This window comes from Cimex lectularius, unplaced genomic scaffold (genome assembly GCF_000648675.2).
Source record: "Cimex lectularius strain Harlan isolate CLEC.00 unplaced genomic scaffold, Clec_2.1 scaffold13, whole genome shotgun sequence".
Taxonomy (NCBI): Eukaryota; Metazoa; Arthropoda; class Insecta; order Hemiptera; family Cimicidae; genus Cimex; species Cimex lectularius.
Window position 1 is genome coordinate 1,767,876 of NW_019392649.1, and position 27,227 is coordinate 1,795,102.

At 35.0% G+C, this 27,227-nt stretch overlaps 1 long non-coding RNA gene across 1 annotated transcript; it reads right to left on the reverse strand.

Moving 5' to 3' along the window:
- Positions 1–499: 499 nt before the first annotated feature.
- On the reverse strand, positions 500–27,211 carry LOC106664637. The gene is made up of 3 exons (XR_001340212.1): positions 27,130–27,211; positions 6,934–7,041; positions 500–611 (listed from the first exon to the last, which is right to left on the reverse strand). It is a non-coding gene; the product is annotated as an uncharacterized LOC106664637 (long non-coding RNA).
- Positions 27,212–27,227: the final 16 nt, after the last annotated feature.

Here is a 27,227-nt window from a genome sequence, read left to right on the forward strand (position 1 = left end):
GCATAATTACTTATTTATGTCCAAAGTCCGCCACAAGGTTTGTACCTTGTTTAAACGCGCTAAATTCAGTTAGCGTGGTCTAATTACCCTTGTTTGTCTGGGAAAATCGAGCTGGTTGATACTTTCCGTGCGATATATTTTTAATATACAGGGTGTCCTTTTCAGATGACCCTGCTGAATTTCTCTTGAACCAATGACTCTCTCTCTCTCGCTCTCTCTCTCTCTCAAAATATCTATCTCTCTCTCTTTCTATCTATCTATCTATCTATCTATCTATCTCTCCAAAAAAAAAAAAAAAAAAAAAAACTTCGAAATTTCAAACACAACCCTGTACATCTTGACAAACATTTTAAAGGATTATTTACGCTGAAAACAATGGTGCGATCGGAATTTAAATTGGTCAAATAATGACAAAGTTGTGGCAAAAAAATTGAAAAAAAAAAAAAACAATCTTTTGGGTTACTATTTATTTATCACATTTCGTGTTCGAACTGCCTGCCTTCTGTAAAGATGCTAAAATTTGTAGAAATGATGTATGATGGAGTGAGTGCGATGTTCAATCCTTTCTAAAAAGATAGGTCCTACTCACAGTAAGTAAGAAAGTAAACCATCTAAAAGAAACAAAACATAACTTCAGTTCAAATTTAAATACAACAGTGATACTTAGTTTCAACTAAGGAAGAGAACTAGATTTGTTTGAGAAATTTGGAATTAAAAAATGTAAAATTGAACATGGAGATAAATGCATTAATAAAATAACAGATTTTGATCTACCTCCCATTTTAAATATGTACATAAATAATATTAAACGTCCAAATAATTAAATTAATTATTTTAATTGTTATTACTTTTAAAATAATTTAATAAAATTAATTATTTACTATTATAATATTTACTTGTGTTATAATTCCCTCTTTTCGCACGTTCAAATTGAGCGCCATTAAAAAACCAGCTGCTAATTGGAACGTCGCGTTGGCGGGTATCAGCGGGTTCACTTTTGCAATTCATGTCGAGAGAAGTGGTTGTAGAAATGCTTCAACCTGATGATGAGCTAAGGGCTCGAAATCCGGAGCATTGCAAAACAACTTACTGTGAGTAGGAACTATCTCTTTAAAAAGGATTGCAAAAATTTGTTCCTTTTAACCACTCTTTCTTTACAAGTGCTCAGAGCGATAGAGTCAAAGGAGATGGAGTGACTCCTTCAAAATCCAACCTAAACTTACATAAAAAAGCAATATCTAACTGGCACTCTCAACTCGATAGACAAGAATGACACATCTACACGGGAAATAAATTTTCTAGTATTGTATAAATTCAATTTTTTTAAATCTAAAATTTTCTAGCATTGTATAAATTCATTTTTTTTATCTAAAATTTTCTAGCATTGTATAAATTCATATTTTTTTCACATCCTACATGTATTTGTAATATTGTTTATAAATCCCAGGCCCTGAAGATGATCTCAATAAAGATCGAAACGTTGGCACGATAAAGAAAATGTTTTTCTAAAACCTACGTCACACCAGACCGCATCTCACGATCTCCAAATAATCACGGTCACTAAACACCACCCATTAAAAAAAAAAGTGTTTTTCTAAACTACTTAATTCTTGACCGCTCTTCACAACTTCAACAAAGTAATAATTTTTTTAAAATGAATGTTCAGAAACGACATAACTTGGTCAGGGATATAAGCAGGGCGTGGCATCACAAACTCATTTAATACGTCAAAAAGGCAAAAAGCGCGTTTAAAAAACCAAAATATTGATGTAGATAGACCAGATTGATCTGAAACAATCAATCAATAAAGTAAAATTCAGATTCTGTTTTAAGGCTAATTCTTGTTCAGCATTAATATAACATGATTATGCACAAAAACATCTGACACACGTCAAAGCTCCGATGTCATTCCATCCATCTAATTCGCATTAAGTAATAATCTGATAAGGGATATAAGTAGGGTGAGGCACCGACAACACTATTGATAGGTTCTTCGGAAACATATTAACACACATGGTGTTTCTTTCTTTTTCATATCTGGATTCAACTTAATTGCCGTGAAATAGGACGATTTCTCTGAAAAAGGATAATGGTTAAGTCGATTGAGGTAATATTTGGCTTGATAAACAATAAAACACGCTTAGATTCAAAATAAAAAATATTGACCCAAACAGTTTATGGGTATTTATAGGCATAACTTATTTAGACAAATAATTACAAAGAAGATAAGTGTCTGCTAAGTTTCCAAGTGAAATGGTATTTTATCTATGACTTTTCAAAACAATCAACCGATAATATTTCAGACTTTTTTATATAATTGAATTTAACGGTAAATTTTTAAATTAAAAAGGTTCATAACTAACTAAAAAGATAGCTGAATGAATGGTTCCTGGCCCGTTCGGATCATTTTGGTTTTACCATTGTTGCTGTTATGGTTGTCAAGCTGGACTTTCCGCCATTTTCAGTGTTGTGTTTGTGTGATTTTTTCTGTTGTCGGATCTGTTTTATGTGTTCTTTGTCTGTCGGCGTGCTTGACGGATTAAGGTGTTTTTTAATGAAAATGACCAAGCGGGTCCATTAACAAACCTCAAGAAGAAATCTCGCGTTTCCAAAGGGACAAAGGGTTCAAATTAGCTCCCTGCGCGGCAAATGGATAATTACCCCTTCTACCCGAGAAAGTTAATGACGGCTATTCTGTTGGCTTTAGAAGGGAAGGGTGTTGTAAAATAAACAACAATTAAACTTAGTATCAAGATAGCGACGCTCACAGATTAGACCCTAATGGGGATTTAAACTGAATATAATTGCCTGGGTGGTTCTGTTTACATTTCCCAACTTCCTGAAACGGCCGAAGAACTCTTACTCTACCCGACTTTCCCCCGGACCAAGTTTACAACAGAGTATTAACAGGCAAGTTTACAGCTTAAAACTTGTAAATTTTATGCTTTTTTATGTGGTGTCACAGTTTTAATGTAAAAATCAAGAGGAATTTCCAAAATAAACATCATTCTATTGTGTCTAACTCCTCGTTTTCCTCGGTCGTTTGAATTTATTATGGTTAGAAGTTTAATTGAACTTTTCCGACCATTAATTAGTTTATTTTTGGCTATTTCGGGACTTAGTTGCTGGCCCTGTAGACTTTGTGAGTTCAAACCTGACTCTTTTGGAGTAAGGTTTGACCTTCAAATGGTTTGATGAGAAAACTGGTAGCTAAGCCCCGAAATGCTTAGGCAAAAATCAACACTACAATTTAATCCATTAGATTTCGTGATCCGATGGACCAAATAACCTGTTTTAATAAATTAATCTTCATGTGAGGTATTGGTTGAGATGAAAAAAGCCAGTGTCACGAGCGGGATTCGAACCTTCAGCTAGATACACAAAGATGGGAAGTTAGTGTCCAAGTGGATCGAAGTCACGATAGCTCAAGTGGTAGAGCAGCGGCGTATTTAGCCGAAGGTCCGTGGGTTCCAATCCCGCTCGTGACACTGTCTTTTTTATCTCAACCAATACCTTACATAAAGACTCAATTAATGTTTTGAAAAGTTAAATTAAACACCTAAATATAATTTCATGACTGTTCCTCTTGAGATCGGCGTATGATTAGTTTGGTTGGGCTTTGTTTTTTAATTTTATTGTGAAAATTGGAGATTATATGATTATTTATTGATTAGATATTATGTAGAAAACTAAAATATAATTTTTTGCATGTTGAATTCATTTGACATAGGGAAGAAAACGTCAAAGGTAGATCTTAACAAATGAGATTCTTTTCTACCATTCTTACACGTCAAGGCCGTTGGATATGGTGGGAATAAAATGAAAGATTGAAAAAATACATAGACCCGTTTTGGCATAAAGAAAGGAGGAAATGTGTAGGTGTAGAGTAAGGGCGCCTAAAGAGAGTCAGCAGGGGGTGCCGGAGACAAGGGTATCAGGTTGTCCCAAGGCACTAAACCCTGTCACCAGGGAAAGGGGATCTAAGGATGAAATAGTGTGGATATTTAGTGTTCTGGTATGGCTGACCAGATCAAAGGGAGACCGCCATCTTACCTTTACCTTAGAAAAATGGTCAGAAGAGGGGGAGATAGTAAATCATGACGACTTGTGTGGTCCTCCGGCAATTACCTCGCTCACCCTTCGCCCTCTCGCTCTTCGGGGGCTTAATCACCGGGGGAGTAGCCATTTTGGTTATTACCCCAAAGCGTAACCGCGTCCTACCCCAGTTGGAAAATAAAATCTAGAAAACGAACATGGAACCGTCTCACAAACAGATAAATTAACATAAAATCTTCACGAACGAGCCTGGTGTTTAATCTCGCGCCCTTGTCCTGCCGGTATGCAAATGACCTTTTCGCTACCACCGCCAGTCGGATATCCTGATTTGTGTTTGCTGATTAACCTCTTTTCTTCGTCGAAACTACAAATAAAACCTGGTATTTCAAATATTGACATGCAAATCTCTTGAAAACTCGATTTTATTAATGAAAGCATAAATAAACTGACAAATAAAGAAGATTATTTACTGCAGAAGAGTTTTCGCTCCTATAAAAATGGCCTCTGGCAAAACGCACAGTTTGTAAATCGCAAGTTTAACTATAATAAATTGCATCAAATTATTATCTATTAAACCATTTCAAGCCTTGGAAGTAGAAAGAAAAAGACCATTTGCAGTACCATAGACAAATTTTATCATTTTGTTAAACAATTGTATGTCTTTTCCAAGCTTAAGTGGCACGTGATACATGCACGAATCACAGCTGACATAAAATCGAATATTCTACAGTATGATGGATATTCTTGACAACTATACACAAATTTCATTCTATCCTCAAAAACACAAATGTACAAATATGATGATCAACGATGATGTAATTCCCAAGTTCTCTCCTTAAGTCGGTAAAGTTTCTGGATAAACAGGCACGACAGAAGACTTTCATGAGAAGCCCCTTTAGGAATGAAAATTCTTCACGACGGACATTTTTTATCGACTCAATGTAGATGATGATGATGATGAGAAATATGTAAGGAAGGTAACGGTTTGGTATTCTCAAGATCTGTAGTCTTTTGGGTTATTGTATTTTTCCTAGTTACTTAGAGAACTTCCATTGACTTGATCTTCTTGTAAAAAGCAGCAGAAAAATAACTGTCACATGAACAGAAATGGAAAAGAAATTATGAAGTATGTCTTTTTCGATGCCCAATACAGAGGGAATTTAGGACAAAATGGCTAACCAAAGTCTCTCATTGTAGGAAAAGCCATAGAATTCGCATAGCAAATGGACAAAACTGAAATCCTTTATCTATCGTCCATGTTTAAAAGCGTATCAAAATTATTTTAGTCTGCCTTACCTATTATTATTAGTATTATCATCAATCGTAAGCCGGACTGTAAACAATGTTCTCGATGTTGCGCACCTGATCATCTTTGTTTCTGGGTTGTTGCGGACCTCTTTCTGAATTTTTCTATTTTGGTTCTGTTCGATCATTCTTGTCTGCCTATCCTGTCTGTCGGGCGTGTTTCTGCCTTGTGTTTAGTGGGTGGGTAAAGGTACTTTGCTCTGCTTAAAACCCACAAGTTAGCAAACTGCTAAAACTCATCTGACCAATTTTTTTACCCAAGATAATGGTAAATTGTTATGCTTTCTTTGGTTTTGATGGTTTTCGATGTTTTAAACAACAATTTGGGATATGACCCGTCTGACAGACCAAAACAAAGAGGATAGGTAAGCCAGAGAGGTGAAAACTACCAAACTGCTTTTCTAGATTCTAATCCTTTAATTTTTTAGATGTATACATCACCCAGCAAACCCTATGAAGAAATATTTCCATTTATGGTGGGACGTCCATTACGCAGCAAAGTTTATTGTATTGGTGATGATGAAAATGAGATTTTTAAAAGGAAGCGAGGTTTTGGTATTCCCCAAGCACATCATCCTTTTGGCTTATTGTAGTTTTCTTAGATCCCATTCGTGAGGTAATAGTAGTGGGTTGGTATTGTTACCTAGCCCTGCTTATAACCCTAAAACCATTAAAGGTAGCACACTGCTAAAACACATTGACCAGTTTGTTTTTTTCTTACCCAGACGCTTTGTACCCAATATATTGGTAAATTTTATGGTTTACTTGGTTTTGGAGGTTCGATGTATTCGATGTATTCAACGACTATTTTGGTGTAACCTTTTACGTGCTCTTACGGCTACCTTGCTGTCTAATCTTATGAGGATTTTTTTGTTGTAAATGAAAACTCTTTTAAGATTTTCAATGATACAAGCGTCGATGTATTTCAGCTTAAAGACCGAGGTGCACCTCCATAATGAGTTTCATTCATATTTTGGGGTCATTTCCGATAATTTTGATCGGCCTATCTTCACAGATTACCTCTGGGCGTGCCGAAGCAAACTTAACGCTTAAGATGGCCGAAACTATCTACCTCCTTAGGTCAGTCCGACATCTTCAGTGGTAGTTTTTATAACCTATTTGATTATAGTTATTCAATTTTACGTAAATAACACAATTTTATAATATATGATCGGTATAGTCATAGATAAAAGCAGAATGACTCACCGAAACAGATCCATCACTGATCTGAAACGACTAAACTACTGTCCCATCATACCGCAGACTTCACTAAGAAATTTCATAAGATACAGTTACTCATGATGATGATACTAGGTGATGATGAATATGGAAACTAGGAAGTAGGGGGTTTTATGTTCCTCGAGCACTGCAGTTTTCTGGCTTATTGTACTTTTCCTTGTACCTTAGTTCAACGCAATCGACCTGATCCTTTTTTTAAGATGTTTTTGGTCATTGAATGGCCAGGAACTAGAATTCATTGCCTTGGGTTTTCTTCATAGCCTAGATTTACTAATCTATAAAACTGAAAATAAATTTAATTCTTAAATAAATAAATTTAAAAAACAAAGTTACTGTAAATATTGTTTGAGACATGATGTCGTATTTTTTCCCCCAACAGTCTCTCGAAGGAGAGAAGATCCTCGGCAACATTTTAGTTGATTTATGCACCATTGTTCCTATCTGGAAACAAAATCAGAAAAGGGGGTTAACGGCTAATACGCGTTATTAATTCCCGGGCACATATCAACCGAATCCCTGTTCAAACACTGTTTCCCACCCGATGGGCGATTATCCCACACAGCTGACATTTGGTTTATGTAAAAAGCACAATTTATTTATATACAGGCGTGACCAGAAAGCGGTTGATGGGTGTATATTAATTTCTGAAGCTGATTTAATATTAATGTTAAAGCGTGCAAGCGTTACGCTTTCTTTTTTTCTATAAATTACTAATTGATAGACTTTATTGGTTTTTATTGGCGATTAAGTAATCAAACAAACTTAAAAAAACTAATTGTCCTATACAAAATTGATTAATAACAATGAGGTTTATAAGAGACGTTTACTTTTTTTAAAACAATCCAGTCAAATCGGTTTACACATTAACAAACTTAAGTAATTACCTCTTCCTTTTTTGACAATTATATCCAGAGATTATTGGGAGATCGTGAGGTGCGGTCTGGTGTGACGTAGGTTATAGAAAAACATTTTCTTTATCATCCAAGCGTTTCGACCTTTATTAGGAACATCTTCAGGGATCAAAGTGTTTGTTTTTCGTGTAGATGTGTCATTCTTGTGGGTCGTGTTGAGATATTTACACATATTTTATTATATTTAATCATAATTGCCATAATCATCATAAATTGTTAAAACAGAATCTTACAGTTTGGTTAAGTGGTGCAAAGCTGCTGTGGTGCTCTCTCTCTCTCTCTCTCTCTCTCTCTCTCTCTCTCTCTCTCTCTCTCTCTTCTCTCTCACTGTCTTACCATTCCTAACTTTTGATGGAGGACTTGCACCACTTAACAAAACTGTAAGATTCTGTTTTAACAATTTATGATGATATGGTAATTATGACACAAGGATTACACGTCCCACAAGAATGACACATCTACACGGAAAACAAACACTTTGAGCCCTGAAGATGTTCTCAATAAAGATCGAAACGTTGGCACGATAAAGAAAAATTTTTTTTTAATCAACGTCACACCAGACCGCATCTCACGATCTGCAAATAATCTTTAATGAACGGTCACTAAACACCATACATCTATCTATCCTGCCTTTGTCTTATCTTTGGCTTTTATAAAAAACCATTTATTGGAAATTACCAACGAGAAATAAAAGTACTATCGGAAAACTTTTGAACAGAGAGTGATCACTAATGGCAACAGTTAGAGCGTAGACCCGACGACGACGGGTTCGAATCTTAGCAGCCCTGAATATTCCTTCCTGACCCCATTTAGCTTATAAAAATATCATCTCATAAAATATATAATCATATCTTAAGAAATATTACATTCAGAAATGACGTGAGTACTGTATTGGTGCCTCACCCTGCTTACATCCCATCCCGACCGTCTCCCTGTCTGATATACCAAAACAGCGAATATATGAACACCAACATGGTTGGAAACGAGCAAGTTATGATTTTTCTAAGATACATATTTATTTTAAAAAACGTGAACTAATTTAGCTATTTCTTTGATTTTCTACCTCCCCCCCCCAGAAGAGACGACAGTACTGCGCTGCAGTTCATTTCGTACAAATGTATGTCACTTATACATATTTAATTGTGAAACTGTTGATTCAACCGACTATGCATGGATTAGAAGCGTACATCATATTTCTTTCCCGTGAGTATTCTTTTTCCCAGTTACAAATCCATGATCGACGGACGGCATTTAACGTGAAATGTTGCCTTCTCGTGATCATAGACAACCATGTTTGATATATGCTAGACGTGAGAGAGTTCTGGATATAATTGTCAAAAGTGAAGAGGTAAGGCGGAGCTGCGAGCACTATCATCAATGGACATAAATCCTGATGAGCGTCTTCAACAACTTAATGGATCACGTCCGAGAAATCCCCGCCCCCGTCATCACTTCATCACGGCCTTCGCCCGTTGGAAAAAAACAACCGACACAGGCAAATCCATAATAGTAATATAAAAAGAGGTGTTATTGATCGACTGTCCCCCGGGCGCGGTCTACACACAGGCAAGAGTTACTGCTTTATCCTTCTTTCTGATTAAATATTCTTTATAATCTCCTTTGGGCGGACGCCGACGAATAAATCTAACGGCGGCTTAGGAAATCGTGAGCATTACCAACCCGTGGAATGCCTAACTATAAAGGGCAATACATTATACTGAAAACCATCAGTTTGAATTTTCACTGCATTCTCTTCAATTTCAATCTCTTTCAAAAGAGATTTCGATTCCAAACTAGTAAAACGACTAAAAACCCGCATCAATACCAATGTGTTTTTGCACAAATAATAATTAAATCTTATTCTTGGAGGAAAGGTCTAACGTAGCGAGTGGAAAATGACATCAATGAAACACCCAAAAAATCATATGAGTAATGTTTAAAAGTAATCATAATATTATTACTTGCAGCACGCTTCGAAGCACGCGATGCCGATATGGCCATGATGGACACCAGCAATTTACTAAAGTACTGTTCACGCATTTCAAACAATAAAAACAAATTTCAAATATTTATTCATTTTAAAATAACTATTCGGAGTTCGTGAGATACGGTCTGGTGTGTCGTAGGTTTTAGAAAAATATTTTCTTTATCGTGCCAACGTTTCGAACTTTATTGAGATCATCTTCAGGGTCTGGGATTTATAAACATTGTTTAAATTTTACAAATACATGTAGGATGTGAAAAAATGAATTTATAGAATGCTAGATATTTGAGATTAAAAATAAAATAAAAACTAAATAAATAAAATGAATTTATACAATGCTAGAAAATTTTAGATTAAAAAAAATTGTACAATGCTAGAAAAATTTAGATAAAAAAATGAATTTAAACAATGCTAAAACATTTTTTATTAAAAAAATGAATTTATACAATGCTAGAAATTTGAGATTAAAAATAAAATAAAAACTAAATAAATAAAATGAATTTATACAATGCTAGAAAATTTTAGATTAAAAAAAATTGTACAATGCTAGAAAAGTTTAGATAAAGTAATGAATTTATACAATGCTAAAAAAATTTATATTAAAAAAATGAATTTATACAATGCTAGAAAATTATATATTAAATGAATGAACTTATACAATGCTACAAAATTTTGGATTCAAAAAAGTATTTGTATACTTTTTTCACATCCCACGTGTATTTGTAAAATGTAAACAATGTTTATAAATCCCAGGACCTGAAGATGATCTCAATAAAGATAGAAACGTTGGCACGATAAAGAAAATGTTTTTCTGAAACCTACATCACACCAGACCGCATCTCACGATTTCTGAATAATTATCACATACGCACACTGAAGATGTCGAAAAGTACAATCGCGTCTGAAAATGCAAAACTGCAAAAATAGCCTTTTTTGTTGAAATGCAGACAACACAAGGCGCTGATGATGATCTCAATAAAGATCGAACGTTAGCACGATAAAGAAAATGTTTTTCTAAAACCTACGGCACACCAGACCGCATCTCACGATCTCCGAATAGTCATTGTCTAACGGTCACTAAACATCATTGTAAAATAACCTTTTTTTAATTGTTCTATTTTTTAAGACGGTAATGACCGTTTAACGGACCGAAAAACGCAGTATTTTAAATTAAACTATAACCGTTTTGAACGGAATGAAACTAGTTCCATGAGATTCCGGGCTTTAGAAGTGCTTCGAGTAAGTTTTGAAAGTTGCGAATCAAGCTTTCTGGTGTTTCTTGCCAACAGGGGCTTGCAACTCGCCATCCCGTAAGCCGTTTTGAAGACTTTTGTCTTTTATGTATGCTCTGTGTCAAAAACCTCCTTCCGAAATAAAACTAAGTCTATCATTCTTCAAAACAATAAATGTGTAACGTTTGTGGCGGTATGGAGCAGGAAGGGACAAATTCGAGTTCGATCAGAAAGCCGATTCTCCTAAACAAATGTATTTTTAACCTTTGGCTATTCTTTCTCGAAAAAAAACCGTACTATTTTCGTCTTGTAAAAAAATAATAGAAAAACTTATAGAGAAAAGTTGTTCTGGATGTCGCACATAATTGAACGAGAATTCCTTGGCACCACTCAGGGAGCGAGTAGGAATGCAGTCCGATATAAGAGTTGTGGTTCCGTATTCCGATTTCTGTAGAAAACTGGGGAACTTCAGTATATAGAGTGGGCTCAACCGAAACAAACATACTTTGAGGATTTATAGGAAATTTCATGTTGAACAAAAATGTTCTTACAAACATAGGTCTTCAAATGAAGCTGAAGCTTTTATCTTCACTCTTGCACTACACACACAATCACGCATATAAATACATTCTTACGAACAATTAAAACATCTGTCACCAACTTTAGTTTATATACCAGAATAGATTTATCTGCAACAAACAAAATACCGGTTGGGCCCAAAAGAAACAAAAATATTTTACGGATTTATAGGAAATGTCATGCTGAACAAGAAATTTCTTATAAACATTGGTCCTCAAATGAAGCCTTCTATGAGAAAAGCCTTTAAAAACCGTGTTTTTTGTTTTTTGTTTTTTCAAGAATTACTTCCAAATGGCTCCCTGTCTCAAATTGAGAATAGAAAAAAAACGATTTCAGCATTAAATTTTGAGTACAATAAGGCTCTCGTTGCCAAGATATGATGTTTTTGATATAACTACTTTAAAAAAAAAAAAAAAAAAAAAAAAAAAAAAAAAAAAAAAAAAACAGTTTTTTTAGACGTTTTTTCTGTATTAACACTTTGAAATAAATTGTAGGAAATTAAATTCTTTTAGAAAGAGACCAACGCCACCTCTTAGGTACCACAATCTTAATTCGTTTATATACCAGGCCAATTTGCGGTAGGTTTTACTGGTTAGTAAATCGCTTGAAAGAAAGAAGACTCATTCTACTCAAAATTTAATGCTCGATTTAATAGTGAAATACTTTTTTTTTCTATACGTATTTTTGAGACATGGAGCCATTTGGAAGTAGTTTTTGAAAAAAAAAAATTTTAGAGGTTTTTAGGTTTTTGCGTTTATCTCATAGAAGGCTTCATTTGAGGACCAATGTTTATAAGAACTTTTTTGTTCAGCATGAAATTTCCTATAAATCCGCAAAATATCTTTATTTCTTTTGGGCCCAACCGGTATAGGTCTTTTGTTTGTTGCAGGTAAACCTATTCTGGTATATAAACTAAATTTGGTGATAGATGTTTTAATTTTTCGTAAGAATGTACTTATATGCGTGATTGTGTGTGTAGTGCAAGAGTGACAGTAAATAAGAGGGAACGTATTTAGGAATGAGTGTGTTTAGGACAAAACTGCATGTTTTGTGAGCTGAAATGACCTTGCCCGATATCCCTTAGGTCTAACTTCGACGGAAATGACAAAGGTCATTGCCATGAGAAGTCTTGTATGGGCAGAATTAAATCTGTATAAATCAAAATCAAAAATAGACAATCATAGCTAGAAATTAAAAAAAAGATCAAAACGTTTTGCTTGATATTGTTGAGATCTTATTTAAAATTATTTACATGCTTCTGTATTAATTATTAAGAAAAACAAATCTATTCGTTTTATTCACTAATTTCGTGGTCCGCTTGACCAATTAAAATATTACAATTAATTAAGGTTTTTATTTGAGATAAAAAAGTCAATGGCACTAGCGGGATTCGAACCCACGATCTTCGGCTAGATACGCCGCTATTTTTCCACTTGAGCTATCATGACCTCGATCCACTCGGACACCAACTTCCAACTCAAGCCAGCCTTGATACCAGCTCAAGTGGTAGAGCAGCTGCGTATCAAGCCGAAGATCGTGGGTTCGAATCCCGCTCGTGCCATTGACTTTTTTTATCTCAACTAAAAACCTTAATTAATTGTAATCTATTCGTTTTGTTATAAAGTTTTAAAAATTAGTGTTTGAGTACGATCATTGCCTCAGCCTATTTACGCAATAGTTTCTACTGTACTTGAAAAATTAACCCTTCTCTCACCAAGTGGCCATTTGAGTTCACCAACTGGAGTGCAGCACACTTTTGAAGGGTTCAGTCAAATAAAACGCAATGATACACTTTCATGTGTTTAAAATATAAAACTCACACTTTTAGAAGATAAAATCATCGCACGTCACAGTTAAACAGAAATCACCCAAATTGGCTATCTTGTTCCTCATCATTGCCAACAAAAAAAAAAAAAGAAATTAGAAAATTTAATTTTTAATACTTTTTAAAAGGATAGTTCCTACTCACAGTAAGTTGTTTTGCAACGATCCGGATTTCGAGCCTTTTAGCTCATCATCAGGTTGAAGGACTTCTACAACCACGTCTCTCGACATGAATTGCCAAAGTGAACCGCTGATACCTCCGCCAACGCGACGTTCCAATTATCAGCTGATTTAAAAAGTTAGTAAAATTTTTAAACAAGAAGGTTTTAGAATAGCTTTAGAAGTACAGGTTCACTTAAAAACATCCTATCAAAACCTAAAGACAAAATAGACAACTTGGCAAAAAGTGGCATCACACCAGACCGCATCTCACGATTTCTGAATAATTATCACATACGCACACTGAAGATGTCGAAAAGTACAATCGCGTCTGAAAATGCAAAACTGCAAAAATAGCCTTTTTTGTTGAAATGCAGACAACACAAGGCGCTGATGATGATCTCAATAAAGATCGAACGTTAGCACGATAAAGAAAATGTTTTTCTCAAACCTACGTCACACCAGACCGCATCTCACGATCTCCGAATAATCAGTAATTTATTAAATTATAAAATACAGTGCAACTCGATAAACATATGCTTTTGAAGTTGTATTTCTGTGATGGCCAAGCCCTTTGTACTCTGTGTTTGTACTGATGTACAAGACGTTCCGACAAAGAAGCTCTAGTATCGTTGCAAAACAACTTACTGTGAGTAGGAACTATCCTTTTAAAAAGTATTGAACACCACACTCACTCCATCATTTATCATTTCTATTAATTTAATTTTTATTTTTAAAAAATTATTATTTTGCATATATACATCAAAAGCTCCAGATTTTCATTTATTACTCCAACAGCTTTAAAAAAAATAAATAAATAATAATAATGTAAATGTATGTTATGTAAATTATGTATAAAAAAATATAATATATAATGAATACAATTGTACTAGCCTACTTTCCTTTAGCTTAAATAGTCTTTTATTTGAATTTCCCTTTAAAAAAATCATCCTTCATCTAGGCCAATAAGACTACTGCCCATTTTGGGTCAAATTTTAGATTGAAAGAGTTCACTCCTATTGAAAAGAATCTTCTAAACCTAAATTCTCAAAATATAATCCTCCAGTGTCAATTTGTTTTCCAACTGTCAATCAGTTTTCCCAACTGCGAACTGTGCCATAACATGCAGACATTATTTCATTCTACCATGATGCGGGACAGTACTGTTCTGGGGGCCTTTCTTGACGTAAGCTAAGCTTTTGAAAAGTAGGAAAGGCTGCCATGTCATTTCAAAATAGTTCTTTCATTTTTTTACAAGTTTTTGTGAAGGTCAGTTATTTCATGGTGCTTTGGTAAACGGTTCTTTTCCATTTCAAAACTGTCCGGTTTGAAATGTTTTTACCTTTCTTCAACTTCGGAGGGAGCAGATCGAATTAAGGGTATGATTGAAGGAGTGAGAGCCTTCATTTCTGTACCTCCCTCCTGAGGTCGGGCACCTTGGTAAAGTTTCTGCGAGAAAAACGTATGATTGATAGCGGTCACGGGGGCCGGGGTAAACTCTCCTCCCAGTCCTGGCTTTTTTAAGAGGGGCGACTAGGGTTTTCTGGGTGCGGTGGTGTTGTGACTCGAGATGGTTATCCACCTACCTGAGAAGCATGGGTGGCCGTTGCGGCATCTTTGCCTCCCTGTCACAACAAGCTACAAATCAGTGGGATCCTTTCACGCACCGACACCGCACTGACGATTTAAGCCCTCTCAAAAGAGGACACAAATAGCATCAAGTGATTTAACCACATCTCCTTTTGTGCGTCCCAACTGCCACCTTGGCCCGACCCAACTATCTATAAGCCCCACCCTTCTTCATTTATCGTACTTAATCCAAATTAATAGTTCTTTCCTATTTTGATCTTCCGATCCATTCAATTCTTTTAATGATCTATCTATTTTTTGCGATAGAAATCATAGTAATTCATTGTAGTATTTATCACTGTGTTTTGTAACTTCTGCCTATCGTCGATGTGTTGGTCTGTCAAGAGAGTTAAAGTAATTTTATTAATTAATTCATTTGAGCTTAATAAAAAAAAAATAGCACAGTGAAAAAACTACAATTCAGACAGTGATAGTGTTGAGAGGAACTCCCGCCAAATGTAATTTGCTACCACAGTTTGAGCCAAATTTTAGGTAGTTTAAAAAAGGCTCCTGAAGGACTTAACATTTCTGTGAAATAGACAATTGAATAGACGTATCGTTTAGTGACCGTTAGTTAATGATTATTCGGAGATAGTGAGATGCGGTCTGGTGTGACCTAGGTTTTAGAAAAATATTTTCTTTATCGTGCCAACGTTTCGATCTCTATTGATATCATCTTCAAGTCCTGGGATTTATAAACATTTTTTAAATTTTACAAATACATGTATNATTTTTTTAATCTAAAATTTTCTAGCATTGTATAAATTCATTTTTTTATCTAACATTATCGAGCATTGTATAGATTCATTTTTTAATCTAAAATTATCTAGCATTGCATAGATTCATTTTTTTCACATCCTACATGTATTTGTAAAATTTAAACAATGTTTATAAATCCCAGGCTCCTGAAGATGATCTCAATAATGATCGAAACATTTTATTAGGTTTCGTGGTATGCTTTACCAAATAAATTCTTTTCAATTAATTAAGGTATTGGTTGAGATAAAAAAGTCAATGTCACAAGCGGGATTCGAACCCACGACCTTCGGGTTGTGTGATTGTCACGATAGCTCAAGTGGGAGAGCAGCAGCGTATTTACCCGAAAGTCCTGGGTTCGAATCCCGCTTGTGGCATTGTTTTTTTAACTCAACCAATACCTTAATTAATTGAAAAAACGATTGAAACGTTGACACGATAAAGAAAATGTTTTTCTCAAACCTACGTCACACCAGCCCGCATCTCACGATCTCCGAATAATCAGTAATTTATTAAATTATAAAATACAGTGCAACTCGATAAACATATGCTTTTGAAGTTGTATTTCTGTGATGGCCAAGCCCTTTGTACTCTGTGTTTGTACTGATGTACAAGACGTTCCGACAAAGAAGCTCTAGTTTTCAAATGTCCTTTTCAGCTCAAAGGAAACAGTCACTGTAAATTTTCCATTCTAGGCCAACAAAGCCGACCAAATGGAAAAAGGTGCAACACGCGCTGAGCGCAGGGGGTCCGGCACTATCAGAGGTCGTTTGCGGCAAATCGAAAAAGCGCCGCTTACCAAAAAACGGTAAAGCATTGTCAGCTCGGTTGGACCACCTCCAGGATCGGTTCTGGGATTGATGGTCGTGTCACTGTGTTTTGACCCACCTGTCTCAGCCGGACAATGATGGACCGACTACCTGGGATGGCGACATCAAACAAACGCCGATTGGAAAAATGCCATTGTTGGGGGAAAAGCACCTAATTTTGACTCTGCGACATTTCAAAAGCTTAGTTTACACTGAAGGCGTTTTCTTTATCATCCTTGACCGATTTTACCCAAAGCACTTTAACCGATTCTATTCCTCATTTTCTAAAAATGGACAACAAACTAGTAAAATAACAAGCAATGATTTTTAAATCAATATGCCATTTGATGATTTGTAATACTGTAAAATCGATATGTACTTAGTAATGAACAACACTCAAACCTCGTTTGTTTTCTTGAAATTACCACGGCTAATGGTATACTTCAAAGATAATGTCCGTACGTTTATAAATAATTTATCTCTAACTTGAATCTTCCCTTATTGGTCAATAAGTGGGTATAGTGTGCAAGCTTTCAATTGAAATCAATGAATAACTGCAATAATCTACAGAACTCACTTAAATAAATAATTCCAACAGCGAGAATAGACGAACAAGAGTTCACACAGCGTATTTAAACAATTTAAATTTAACAGATTGGGCTTTAGAATATTAATTTCAGATTTTTCAAATAGCTAGGAAACCCAAGAAAAATTTGAGTCCAAACTAATTGACGAATAAAGAAAGAAAACAAAAACGAATACGCCATTGAACAACCGCAAATATACAACCCAGACTAATTTCATAAGTTTACAATATATTTTATTATATTTAATCACAATTACCATATTCAGCATGAATTGCTAAAATAGAATCTTACAGTTTGGTTAAGTGGTGCAAGACCCCAGTATTAGGAATGGTCCCAATGCTTTTGAACTTGAGATTGCAAGTTACTTCCAACATCAAAGATTGATGAAAACAAACATTTACTTAAATATGTTTGATATTCAAATCGTTTTACTCACACACACACACACACACACTCTCTCTCTCTCTCTCTCTCTCTCTCTCTCTCTCTCTCTCTCTCTCTCTCTCTTTCTTTCAATGTCTCGCTCTTTCTTNCTCTCTCTCTCTCTCTCTCTCTCTCTCTCTCTCTCTCTCTCTCTCTCTCTTTCTCACTCACTCATTCACCTTTCACACACCCACGCGCGCGCGCATTATAATTTAGCAATTAGAACAGTGAATCCAAAAAACACTTTTCACATTTTGTTAATATTAGAACTTTCGATAATCCTAGCCAATATGGCTTAATTACTTTTTCTTTACCTGACTTGAAAATATCTGAATAAATCTTGTTTACGCGTGAAAATGCTAGCAGTCGTGACTTTGGATTATTTTAAGCTAAAACTTTTTTATGTACTAATGCTTCCTAATCTAACTTATGGTCTTCCGGTCACTTTTAATCACGTTATAAATATGTGTATTCGCTATATCTGTAATCTACACTATGATTCTATACTTTATGACAAATCGTATAATTTATCCATTTTAAAATTTGTCGATTTGTTAAACTCCAAAATTTTGACTATTTCCCGTGACATAATAAGAATAGAAAAACCATAATACCTGTTTGATATTGTTTCTCATTTTAAACTTTTAAAATTTAGTTTATAATTAAGAGTTAAAAAAAATACTTTTGAACGTTCTCAAACTGCATTTAAAATGCCGTTCTATCTATTTTATCCTACATCTATAAAACTTTACAATAAATTACCCAGTGTTATAAAAATCGTATATATCTAAACTTATTTATAAAAATATCTAAAAGCTTTTCTCTCATTACAGCGTGTTTAATACTCTTTACAATATTTAAAAATATATGTAGTCATTAAAAAAAATTATATTTGCATTATAGGTGTTCTATATTTTGGATTATTTAAACTTTATTTGTATGTACGAATGCTCGTTAAACGTAAGAAAGGTCCGTGATACCTAATTTTGCGAGCTTTTATAAATCTCTCTCTCTTAATTTAATATTAATTATTAACTTTTGTTTTTATATTCTAAATCGATCTCAATCGATAATTTGCGAAATTTAATAAATTTTTATTTTTATTTTAGTATTTGTAGTGAAAAGTACATGTTTTTCATGGAATGGTCAACAATAAATATAGGAAAATCGTGAGATACGATTTGGTGTGATGTAGCTGTCAGAAAAACGTTTTCTTTATCGTGCCAACGTTTCGATCTTTATTGAGATCATCTTCAGGGCTTGGGATTTACAAACATTGTTTAAATTATTGATTGAATATAAAAAAAATATTTTTTGCATTGTATAAATTCACTTGTTTCACATCCTACATGTATTTGTTAAATTTAAACAATGTTTGTAAATCCCAGGCCCTGAAGATGATCTCAATAAACATCGAAACGTTAGCACGATAAAGAAAATGTTTTTCTGAAACCTACGGTACACCAGACCGCATCTCAGGATTTCTGAATAATCATCGACTAACGGTCACTAATCACCACACAAATAGATTACGATACATTAAAATAATAATGATATAGATATTAAGGTATTTTTTTTCATACGGGTTTTTAAGGAAGATTAACAATTGGCTGCCTAAAAATTTCCTTATATTGGCCAGTAATAAAAACTCGAAACAATTCATTAGAAGTTTTGACGTTTTTTACAAAATGGCATGGCTATGGTATTAATATTTGAAGTATCAATCAGCCATACTGATTTATTTTATATATCTTCTTTTTTTTAAATCAAACATAGTTGTGTGTACCAGGTATTGTCGTGACACTTATTTCCTGGTAATTAAAAACTAAATGTAAACCCCGAAGAAATTTCGTTTCCCCAAGAGATTTCTATTAATTTTTATAATTATTCATAAATCGTGAGATGCGGCCTGGTGTGATGCAGGTTTCAGAAAAACATTTTCTTTATAGTGCCAACGTTTCGATCTTTATTGAGATCATCTTCAGGGCCTGGGATTTACCAACATTGTTTACATTTAACAAATACATTTAGGATGTAGAGAAGTGGATTTATACAATGCAAAATATATTTTTTATATTCAATCAAGGTATTTTTGTTAAATGTAAACAATGTTTGTTCGATCAATAAAGATCGAAACGTTCGCACGATAAAGAAAATGTTTTTCTGAAACCTACATCACACCAGACCGCATCTCACGATTTCTGAATAATTATCGATTAACGGTCACTAATCACCACACATTAATTTTTATTTATTTATTTTTTGTAATTTTGTTTCTATTGTATTCAGATGGAGCCTGGGGCATTTAAACATTGGTTATGTATTCGCTAGTAAGTTCGGCCTTTTGATCAAGCATTATCTCAACCATCATTTTGGGGAAATGTACAGTACGAGGTGTTCTCCCATGGTTTAGTCGGCCTCTCTTAAGTGTCGTGTTGTTACAGATTGCGTACGTCAGTGCACGTTCGAACGTGAGAAAGGGAGCGCATCTGTTCCATCCCACAGGGTTTTGTCAATCCTCCTCGCAAAGGGAACATTATAGGCTAATGCTTGCCTTGTAATATATGATCCGGTGCCGAATAGGGTGGCTCCCCCAGGTGAGGGTCACAATGCCCTACATTAGCCCCCCTAACAAATGTTCTGACACGGCAACATAATAGGGTAGATTTATTGATGAGCGGCGTGCATCATCCTCCCAGGGGGATGAAGCCGGCCAATCGGCTCTGAGGAAGCTGCCTGCCCCCCCTCTTACCGCATATGACATTCAGTCTTCACATTTCAACATGGCTACAATAAAAACATAAAACGTCCTATAAACAATATTTCCAACATTTCAGAAACATCTCAATACATTCCAGAGGTCCTGTTCTCAACGAACCTTCTATTAAATTACATATTGACCAAAAAATAATATTAGGATCAGTGAAACATCAAAATGGACACTTCCATCCAAGATTTAACAATTCATTACTGAAAATTTAACAAAACAGAGCAGTTATTTCTGCCTTTAATTAATTAAATTAAAACCACTCATTTATTTGGTTTCTCGGTCACAAATTATGTATTTCAATAGCTACGATACCTCATAATGGCTAGATGCCACATACAATTTTCATGTAGGTGATTGAACGAGGAAAATAAGTTAAAGTCTTTCTGAAAATTTTTGCCAAGAAAATTGCCAGTGAATAAAAAAATAGTAATAACTGTAATTTGGTCATTTCCAATTATTTTGGCGTGCTTATCCTTCTTTGATCCGCTTCTTCCTTTCTGATTCCTTTGCAAACCTGTTTTTATAAAGAACGCGTGGTAAACTAAACCAAAGTCTAACTTAGAAAAATGTTTACGAAATAGTTCACCGGTATAACTAACTGTTAGCAGTCTAAGACATTTTTAGTAAAGAGAACTCAATTTAATCACAAGACGATTGACTATTTCTTAATTAATTTTTTACCGCTTTGTTCTTCAACTAAACAAGTAAAAGAAATAATATTTACATATAAACAAATATTAATAATAGCATGAAAACCGTTAGTACATCCATACGATGAGCGAGATGGACTACATCCCAGGAGAACGAGGTCAAGTAGTGAGCTTGTCGCGGGGCCACCGAAGCTTCAGTCTTCTGTTGGATATTAGGTCATGTGGGGATGAGAGGTTTAAGATGAAAAGGTTCAGAAGATGAGGTAGTTCGGAATAACAAGAGGAACATTTAGACTGATGTGTGATTGGAAACAGGAAGGGGCATTGATTACTGTTCTGAGGATTTTAGATTGAAGGGATTGGATTTGAACGAGGTCGGAACGCTTTGCAGTCCCGTGAAGTCCGTATGTCCAAACAAGGGTTCCAAGTCAGTCGTGGGTCCAGGTAAAGTCAAATTTACCTAATTTAGAATTAGGGGATTTAGAAACATTGTTTACATATAACAATGTTTGTAAATCCCGGGCCCTGAAGATGATCTCAATAAAGATCGAAACGTTGGCACGATAAAGAAAATGTTTTTTTGAAACCTACATCACACCAGACCGCATCTCACGATTTCTAAATAAATATCGATTAACGGTCACTAATCACCACACATTTTATATACCTAATATCATTTAATCCGACCATGAATATTATTTTGTTTTTTCACAGAAAAAGCAGAATTACTTTTTTTAATTTTCTGTTCCTAGGGCCCATCGGCAAGAATGCTCGGACACGTGTATAATTTTTTTGACCTAGTATCAAAAAAGTTTCATTCGAATCAGTGGTCCTACGTCGGATACAAAACCATCTGATGACCGAGGGTATTCTTCATGGTGAAATCTTTAATCCCATGCTGTTTTCTATATACTTAATTTATATATTATTTGTATTTACACATATGTACATATTCTTTTTATTTTTACGAACTTGTATACGTAAAACTGAAACGAAATATTTATTTATCTATAATTTATTTCTGATGAAGGGAATAATTTAAAATTTAAAAAATGTGCTGTTATTTCACTCTATAAATCTGGATCAAAATTAGAACTTGTTAATTACAATCCTATATCTCTCGATCTTAACTTGATACGATCATATCAATTCGGTAGAACAGGAGTTTTATGAAAGCTTTATGAAGCTTCACAATTTATTTATAAACATCTCGATGAAAGAAACACGGTTACTAGCCTTTCCTGGAATTTTCATAAAAATTCTGTTGATCGTGGTCATCAGTCTTGACATTTCAACCCTAAAATATTTTGGTATTAATGGAACAATATTAGCTTTGTTTAGATCGTACTTGGTGAACAGACAACTAAAATTGAGAATAGATCAAGCAAGGTGATTTCAATCAAGTCAGGAGTACCACAGGGCATGGCTTTTGGTCGTATGCTTTTGTTATTATACAGGGTGTCTGGACAAGCGTCAATACTTCAAGAGATTATCTACATATGAAATTGAACGAAAAAGTCTCTGTTGTCCAAGGCCTGGATCCGGAATCGTATTAGGGATATTTCACTTAGGTTACTTGAACCTTTCACAGCTTTATCCCATAAAGTCCCTCGTGTCTCATAACATATTAGTCCTACCGTAAATTCCTTTATAGCATTAAAAAGGGCATTGAAAATCCTATGAGATTTGTTTTTACATCGCACCGTTAAGAAAACAAAATGCAAGATCACTTAGAAGAAAAACTTTTACAAGTTTCCCAAAGTTCTTTCCTAAAGTTTAAGTACGATTTTCTTGGCCCTGTAAATACTAACAGATATGGCGCTTACAGAAAGGTTCGACCTTGTTATAAGCCGTAAACACGTGTACTTAAATTTCCAAAGGTCGTTATCACCTGTGTAAAATTAATGTTTGATTTTTCGTTTACAAAGAGTATATTACATCGTAAGCAATAAATCAATCAATCAAATATTCGAGAGTCTGTCATTAGAGTCTTTTATTATGTTGTGATTTTATCAATCAATTGATCATTGTTTATAAGAAAGATTTTCAATGACTATGGACTTTTTTTGTCTGTCTTAAGAAAGTTTTGATCGTAATTGAAGGCTAAAGGCGCACAATCGGTAATGGCACAGAAAATCGAACCGTTTCCTCCCTCTCGTTTAAAAAGCGACCAAGTCCACCGAATAAAAGCATATGTGACTATGTGTTAAGGGCGGAATAATACATTTGACGACCTGGAAAGAGGAGCCGGGTGCTGCCCACCCCAGACAGATATTGAAACGATAAATTCTCGGCCAGTTTTTATCCCCGCGGGCAACATTTGGAAGAAGGTGATTGCGGTCCGTTTCATAAGCGAAAGAGAAGAGCACATGTCACATATTGGACCGAGGTAATGGCCCTGGATATTGGCCATCCGCTTCTTCACGTGCCGACCGTCAACTTCTGATCCCGCTCCACGCCGGAAAACCACTCATATCGACAACTGTTTTCATATCGCTTTATCGCTTGTTTCATTCGTTCCGGTTTTATTGTTCACACATGTCTCTCACATCTCACGGTTTTTTTTTTATTTGGAAATATTTCCTCCGTTGCGTATCCAGGCGAAACTCGCAACATAAAAACGCGAGTTGCATTAGAAATCAAGAAAACTAACATGAACCCTGTTTCTATCCCGTTAAATATTTATCATATTTAAACTTTTCGTTTTAACGAGTCACGCATCTATCTATCAAAACATTCGATATTAGTTCAATAGTAACGAATAGGAGGTATCAAGGTTGAGGTCAACAGTGGTTCTTAATACTTGATACCCTTCATGCAGAGCACTATCCAATCATTGGCATAAATATTCGACTGACAAAATAGAGCCTTGGTTCAATTTATAATGTAGGAAAAGACAGCAGTATCTTAAGAAATGCATGCTTAAATACAAAAATTTGGATGCAGTTCGTTCAATTATTAAAATTAATGGAAATGTAATAATTCCAGAGAAGGTGAAATTGAGGCAAGCGATAAAGAAGAAAATGACAAAGACAATAATAAGGAAGAAAAACGAATAGTATTTCTGATCGAGAAGAGCAAAGCAATAGGAGTTAAAATAGAAGTCAAAGCAGAAGCAAAATTAGGAGTAAGAGCCGGAAAATTAGAAGCCGAAAGCGAGCATTAATCCCAGCTGCAGTAAGAGCAGAAGCAAAACCCAAGCCGCAGCAAGGCAGTAGCAAAAACTCAAGTCGTAGCAAGAGAAGAAGCAAAGCCCAAGCCGCAGCAAGAGCAGTAACAAAAACCTAGGCCGTTGCAAGACAGTAGCAAAAGCTCAAGTGCTAGCAAGAGAAGAAGCAAAGCCCAAGCCGCAGCAAGAGCAGTAGCAAAAACCTAGGCCGTAGCAAGACAGTAGCAAAAGCTCAAGTACTAGCAAGAGAAGAAGCAAAGCCCAAGCCGTAGCAGCACAGAAGCAAAAACTCAAGTCGTAGAAAGACAAGAGTCAAAACTGATTGATAGTAAGGGCAAGAGAAAAAAACCCAAGCCGTAGCAAGAGCAGGAGCAAACCCAAGCCATAACAAGACAGTAGCAAAACCTCAAGTCGTAAAAAAAATGTCGCTTATGATGAAGAGGTTTTTAGTTAGCTTTATTAGTTTAGAGAAGGTTTACTGGAGAAATCTTCATACTCATGAACAATGACTAGATTGTGGTCTAACGAAGGAGTCATCAAACACGAGACTGATGTCTTATGAACTCATGACATTTTCTGCGAAAAGAAAGTATGAATACAATAAGAAAAAAATTGTCGCTGAGTTATTCAGTTTTGGTCATAAAGAGGTTCTTTTCCAGTAAGTGCCTGGCCAATATTTCCTATCAGACCATGATAAATTTAGGTATTTATGGGATTCCTTGCCACCATATAGTGCAGACTTCGCTCCTTCAGAATATTCAGATTTTCATCCTTAGTAATCTGAATATCTATAAATCTCGACTTTGTACAAACCTAGAAAAAATGCCTGTCGGAAAAGACGGATTCCAAATTGTGGTTTGATCTGACAGAGGCGTTTCTGCTTCTCGCCATCTTCAGTGATGAGTGTTTCGCTTCACGTCAAGGCGATCAACCGTTCCCCAACCCTTAGAAATAGTTCCATTTAATTTAGCTAGCAGGAGGTCGCCTTGTAACGGAGAACCATTAGCTATGCGTATTAAAAAGATAGTTTCTGGTATAAAACGCTATTTTATTCAAGGACAATAATGGAGCTTTTGGTAGGAAAAATAATGATAAATTGTTTCCATTGGCATAATTCACATAAAAGCCATAAGCGGAGCTTTCACCATTTATTTCTGAAATGGTTATGAATTCTTTAAAACTAGGTTTCTTCGTTGATCAGTGATCATCGTACAAATCACAATTTGATCTAGTAACAGTTTTTCATGTTATTTGAAATGTTGAAAAAACGCGTATTATTAATAATAATTTGGAAGGGATATTTTTATTTAATGGTTTTGATTACAATTTCCAGCTTATAACGGACCTTCTTGGGCACATAATTATTGACATATTAACCTAAATGTAAGGCTAATGAGCAATTAAACTCGTTAGGGAAGTAAAATGTACTGTCAAGCTGAAATACACAGAATCAATGCTTATGCTAACATCTTAAAATAGATTTCACTGATAAAATAATCCTCATAAAATGAGACAACCGCCACAACAACAAAGCTAAAAATTGTCTCCCTGTTGACTTTGGTTCGTTTTCAAATTTAGCATTAATTACTAGCTTGTATCCATATAGGATCAAAATAATGATCTTTAATTTTCTATAAGGTAGTATAGAAAAACATCCCTTCCATTGCACATTTAAAAATGTCCATGTATTTATTTTACGGAATATAACATAGGATATCACAAAAGGGAAATATTTTGGCGAAAATAATATGAATGTATCATAATGCAGAAAGCTAGGTAAATGTAACGGGGTTGTCCGCTTATTCCGCTTCAGAAAACGTGTTGACATAAAAACATGATGTAAAATCCTGGTCGTCTGCCTGTACTTTGATGCATTATAATTATATAAAGAAATGTAGAGAGAGAAAGGAAGAATTATAGACCAATAGACAAAAATATATAGATGGACAGATTGATAGATAGATAGATAAATAGATCAAGAGAAAATAAGAGAGGGAGAGAGAGAGAGAGAGAGAGAGAGAGAGAGAGAGAGAGAGAAAGGGAGAATATAAAAGAGAGAGACAGAAAGAAAGAAATAGATTAAAAGAGAGAGAGAGAGAAGGGCTAGGGAGAAAGATAAATAAGAAAAAAGAGAGAATATGGGTGAGAGATAGAAAAAGATAATTAGATAAAGAGAAATGAGAGAGAGAGAAAGAGAGAGAGAGAGAGATTGAGGGAGAAGAGATAGAGAGATAAATAGAAAAGGAGAATATGAGGCAGAGAAAGAAAGAGGTAAATAGATAAAGAGAAAGACAGACAGAAGAGATAGATAGAGAGAGAGAAGAGATAGATAGAGAGAGAGAGAGAAGAGATACAGATAGGGAGAGAGAGAGAAAGAGTGAGAGTGAAAAATAGAGATTGAGGGAAGTGATAGAGAGTGAAAGAGAGATTGAGGGAGAAGAGATAGATAGATAGATAGAGAGATGGAGAGCGAGAGAGAGCGAGAGAGAGAGAGAGAGAGAGAGAGTGAGAGTGAAAAAGAGAGTTGAGGGAGAAGAGATAGATAGGTAGATAGAGAGATGGAGAGCGAGAGAGAGAGAGAGAAAGAGTGAGAGTGAAAAAGAGAGATTGAGGGAAAAGATAGAGAGTAAAAGGGAGATTGATGGAGAGAGAGAGAGAGAGAGGGAGAAAGAGTGAAAAAGAGAGATTGAGGGAAGAGATAGAGAGTGAAAGAGAGATTGAGGGAAGAGATAGAGAGTGAAAGAGAGATTGAGGGAAGAGATAGAGAGTGAAAGAGTTTGAGGGAGAAGTGACAGATAGATGGAGAGAGAGAGAGAGAGAGAGAGAGAGAGAGAGAGAAATATGTTGAATGTGAGTGAGAGGTAGAAAGCGATAGGTAGATAGTTAAATAAAAAGAGAAAATATCCAGAAAATCGTTGTGTGGTAATTAATACATAAAAAACGAAAGTGTTTGGTAAGTTTTTAAAAACCAGATTTGCAAATTACGTTCGAAGTTTGTAGTTATTTTGTGGGATTTTCACTTAAGAATAACTAAAATAGATACTCACATTATTCCAAAATACAATCCATTTGGTATAACGTAACAATAAAACTGAACTTTTTAATGACGTGATGACTAGATAATCGTGTAGTTATTTTCAAAGTG